The 5,610-nt window shown below is 33.7% G+C and overlaps 1 pseudogene; it reads left to right on the top strand.

The window, feature by feature from the left end:
- Positions 1-3,251: 3,251 nt before the first annotated feature.
- Positions 3,252-4,814, top strand: LOC149559844 (pentatricopeptide repeat-containing protein At2g22070 pseudogene; annotated as a pseudogene).
- Positions 4,815-5,610: the final 796 nt, after the last annotated feature.

Raw genomic sequence — 5,610 nt, 5'->3', positions numbered from 1 at the left:
TGTATTATTATTTGTCAATAATATTGGCAATGATGGTATTGCAAATTCTACTCCTTCCATCTTGGACCATAGGGCTTTAGCTTCTGGTATGAATGTATCTATTATCAATATGGTTGTTGTTGTAGTATTGATGACCTTTCCCTTGAATTCAGAAATATGCCCATTCCTTATAGCAAGGACAATAATCTTAACAGAATCTTTCAAACTTCTTATTTGTTCACCCTCATTTAGACAAATGGGTCCCCACAAAGTCACATCTATTGATGCTAGAGACATGTCCATTAATGTGATACTTCTATGTTGAACCTTACTTGCATCCTTTCGTTGAATTATTGAGATATCTCCAACACTGACTACAACCCCAATAATATCAACCAATGTATTGTTTTTTATGTTTGCAATGTCATTAATTGGCCTAAAATTGTATTCAACAGTCCCAACAACCAACTCATCATCACAACATTTCAATATTGATAAATAGTCAAGAATGATTTCCTTGTGGCTATTTAGTTTGTTGTATTGCTTGTTTGCCTCTTTCACTAAACCTTTTAAAATTGTATAGTTGCCACCTATTTGCACTCTTTCATAGTGCAGTTCTACAATGTCATTGAAGCAAACTATTCTTATTTTTGTGCCTTCGCTTTCCAATATGTCAAAGCTAAAAACCTGACCACTGCCTCAGTTGTTACTAAATTATCTAAGTTTCTGTTTTGTTGTAACCCTCCCTTTGATTGTCCATCTGGTTTGATATGGATTTAAATCCTTTATAGGGTTGATACAGTCAGGTATTGGTAGTTCCCTGTGAGGTGTATGGATGCCAAATTTTGCTCTTTTGTTGGGCGAGACAATTGTTTTCTCTTCCACCATCTGTTCCTCTTGAGACTTATATAGATACCTTGGTTTCCCAATGATTTGATTGTCTCGTTGGATGATTTGTAGGCTGAAGATGATTATGGTCCTGTTTGAAGAGGTTGCAATGATATAAGAATTAGTTATATATATTATATGTAAATAAATGAAAATGTGTATATAAGTTAAGTTTGAGAATTGCCATGTCTACCTAGAACCTCCTGTTGCCCGACAAACATAATTTGTCAATGATACTATAGATTGTATTTTTAGCATGTCTAAGAATAATAGGTCATTGGATTTTTGTGGCAAAATTGCAAATTGCATATGTTTTTCGTTAGATAAGACAATCTTATATCGATCTTGTTCTTCAAGGATAGCAATCGTTTTGAATGATAAGATTTGTAACAAGTTCTCCAGCATTGATTGACAAAATCGCATTGGTAGTCAATGGTGCTTCCAATATAGGTTCCTAAAACAAATAATTTGAGTTATATAATTTTTGTTAAGGTGAGCAATTGTTAGTATAAAACTGTTATAAATGTATAAAAATAATCATTGTTACATATAATTTCGTATTGTTATATGCATGTTATATTGTTATAAAGTTTCATATTATTATATGCATGTACAAACATATGCATATAGTGAAGAATAATGATAATAGAAGGTAATTGTGAAATATAAACTTATACATACATATACTGTGATATACTAAAACTTTTGTGTGGATGAAGTATATTTGTTGAAGGCTTATAAATGAAATTTTAAAAATGTAACGAATGATAACTTACTCCATTAGTGGTCTCTCCAGGGTTTGAACATATTGATCTATTTTCCTTTCTCCTAGTATCCTACAAATTTTGGGAAACATAATTGGGTAGACACAGTGTTAGTTACAAACTTACATAGGTAGTTTAAGTTTCTCAAATAGAAAAATCTATTTAAATATGTGTCTATGTGTGTATGTGACTACGCTATATAAAAACATGAAAGCCAACATTTGAATAGTAGTAAAATAATTTTTCAAATTAACTGGATGATAATTTGTAGGAGGAATGAGTGATAAATCACAGTAGTTTTGATCCCTTCATCATTGGAAATTGTGGATTGTCCATTGTTCAAATTTTCAGATCTTGTTTTTGTCGACATAGTATCCTATGTAAATGTTTATTAGTAACAAAGCACTACAAGTCAATGAATAGTAATAGTAACAAATTATGCTCCAAGTTGACTAGAGCTGGCAGGGGAGGCTGTGTGTTGACTTTATTACCAAAGTCCATCCTTCTTATTTCTATTGTTTATATTATGCTAATTGTTGTTGTAATATTTGTCAGGTTTATTTTCTAACTATTTTGGCATGCTTTGTTAATCAAGCTGTAAGTTCATTCATTTATTTAATATGATCAAAGGTTTCACATCAAAGTACTAAAGAATAAATTCAGTAAGCTAAATGGGGAAAAATATTTCAATCTATAAGCAATATACTGACCCATAAGGCATTTTAATCTATAAGCAATATGCTGACCCATAAGGCATTTTAATCAAAATGTTATTGTTCAGGACAGGTCTAATTAACAATTTAACATTGTTATGTAAATACCAACACTGGTGAGTTACTTCAGAAAATAGTGGAATGTCTTGCTAGAACTTAGTGACCTAAAACTTGATAGGAAAACTTAACAGAGCACTGTGCAAAAAAGACAAGATTTATCCCTATATATATTTGTCAACAGTTTTTCCATTTGAAGAACTTTAAAGACGCATAGATATATGTATTAATGATAAATAATATTGCAAAAATACACAAGAATGAACTCTTCAAATGTGGAAGTATGGATAGATAATTACATGTTGATTCAGTTTTTCATTCCTTAAGAAAAACTTACAAGGGAACCACCACAGCTGATGGAACAAAAATCAACAACATGAACTATTCTGTTCTAGACTATTTTGGTACTCCAAAAATCCTAGTCTTCCATTTCTTTGGAAAAAAATTCTATATAACACTTTTGCTCCTTTCTTTATATTTATTCAGTTAGAAAATTCTATATGACACTTTTATTCTATATGAACATGATCTTATCTCGTGGAATGCAATGATCAATGGTTATTCACAGCATGAGCGTGGCATTGAATCCCTAAGGCTGTTTGAGCAAATGTTACACAAGGGCACAAGACCAGATGCTGTGATTTACATTGGTGTTCTCACTACTTGTACACATGTAGGTCTTGGGGAGGAAGGAAGGCGATATTTTCACTCCATGAGTCATGAGCATCACATTATGCCTAGGATGGACCGTTGTACCTGCATGATTGATCTGCTTGGTCATGTTGGCCATCTAGAAGAGGCATATGACTATATTCATTAAATGCCACTTGAACCTAATATCAGTATCTAGATGACACTGTTAAGTGCTTGTAGGCTTCATGTCAATTTGGTGATTAGAGAGCATGTTGCAGAATTGCTTTTTAGTATAAAGCCTCAAAATACTTCATCATATATGCTACTTTCAAACATCTATTCTGCAGCTCGCGGGTGGAATGATGCAGCCAAGGTGAGAAATATGATGAAAGATAGAGAAATAAGAAAGAATCCAGGGTGTAGCTGGATTGAAGTGAAAAACAGAGTGCATGCATTCAGGTCAGAGGATAGTTCACACCCACAATCAACCGAAATCTATGCAGTGCTGAAGACATTGGTTAGGCAGATGGAGGATGCAAGTTATGTTCCAAACACAAGCTTTGTACTCCATTATATGGAGGAGGAGCTCAAGAAACAAGTTTTATATCACCAAAGTGAGAAGCTAGCCATTGCTTATGGACTTATGAGCACTCCTTCAGGGGACACTATTCGCATTATAAAGATCGTCCGTCTGTTGAAGACACTTCATGAGATAATTGTTTCAATATATAAACTCTTGGCTTATCATAAACCATGCAAGATGAAACCAAAAGCTATGCACAAATATTTGAATAACACAAATATTGACTCTGTAGTCAAATAAGTTGGAAATAATTTTGAATTAATAACAAATATAAAAAATTGCTGCCCACAACCCAAACCTGTATATATACGATTTGCTATAGTACTGGTATCTATGATAGTAAGAGTCAGTTTTTCCTTTTGATAAAGAGATATTACTTATGACAGTAAGATTCCTCAGTTATTATTTGACATATGAATCTAAGTGCTAAATTCCTTAGATGTGTGTACTTATACAAAAGTATTCACACGTATTGAGTAATCTATCCATAAATAAGTTGAGTTCCTTTGAAACCTATCAATGCATTCCCCGTCTCCTTAAGCACCATGATGTGATCAAACTTTTTAACTTCGCGTTTTAAAATAAACGTTATCAAAAGTTATCAAAAATTGGTGTTGCCTCCTCTCTATAAAAGTTATCAAAAATGCCAATTAAAGACTTCTTGATCAATACCTAAAATTGAGGGATCTTCAAAGAAGATCTCATACCCACATCTTTTATGAGACAATTATTGGTGTTGGTATACCAATAAATAGTACTTTGCATACCCTTTTGAAAAATGGAGATGATTTTTTATGGATTGAACGCATATTTAGTGGAACTTTGACGGGAATGGCTTCCATCTATCAAATTCGGGAGATTCAAAGATAGGGTATCTCCATCGACTTGCGCAGTGCAAGGGGGACTTGTCTTTGATGGATTGTGGTACTTGTATGGTTGCAGTTTTGTAGAGGTTCAGAGATATATGTGGAACCGTTGTTGTCAGTCAAGTTTATTTGAGCAATTGTTATGCACAATACTCGCAAGACACGTTTTTCAGTGAAAATTCTTCATCTGGTGAAGTAGAAGATCGGAATTGTTTCCTGTATTTTTTAGTGTTTGTGTTTTTCTATTTAAGGGGTAGTGAATCGTGCTATGTTCTTGAAGGATCGAAATAATCATGTTTATATTGTGACTGAGTGTTTGTTTAGGTTTTGAAGCTTAGATTTGAAATGGTGCCTCAAAGAACTGAGATAAAGAAAATAGAGAAGGCGGTGGCTACAATGCTAAGGGAGTAACATATTAAGACAAAAAAGAAAAAAACCCTACCTTTTAAAATGGAAGAAACAACAATATATTCAACAATTCTCATATCGGCAAAGGTGAAGTGGCGTGACGGACAAATCGGACAAATTCTCATATTGATCAAGAAGTCTTTAATTGGCCCAAATCTCTTATGGAAAAATTGTTTAAACGCGTCTCCATTAGAAACAGAGGCCTCATTGAAACATTGCAATTACAAACCAGAACCAACACCATCACACTCTTTATTATATATAGAAAAACACAGCATACATACAATCCACAGTATGCTTCAAACCAGAAGATGGTCTACACACGACTCATTATAAGATGAAACAACCCAAAAAATAAAATTCATTTGCTCTTTCAATGCTCTGTTTCTCCCTCTTTGTGGTTTCCAGGGAGCTTCTCTTTGATCTCTTCCGTCAACTTCTTCCTCTTTCTTGTCTCCATGAAGCTTCAACTTGTCCTTCAATCCACCCTTCTTTGTCTCCTTCTTCTTCTCTCCCTTCTCATCGCTGGACTGTACACACACAGCATTTCAACAGATCAGAGACCGATCCGTGTAATCATTTAACCAATAAAAGTACGTAAGGTAGGATGAATTTCAATAGAATGCAAAAAATTGAAATATTTGGTTAGGCAAAAGGTGGAACAAAATGCAACCAAATCTAAAAAGATGAAGGGATTGTGATCCGTTGGTCAAATTTTA

The sequence above is a fragment of the Cupressus sempervirens genome, chromosome 4, assembly GCF_028749045.1.
Source record: "Cupressus sempervirens isolate cs-2001-9-10 chromosome 4, ASM2874904v1, whole genome shotgun sequence".
In the NCBI taxonomy this organism is placed as follows: Eukaryota; Viridiplantae; Streptophyta; class Pinopsida; order Cupressales; family Cupressaceae; genus Cupressus; species Cupressus sempervirens.
This window is presented reverse-complemented; position numbering and strand designations above follow the sequence as displayed.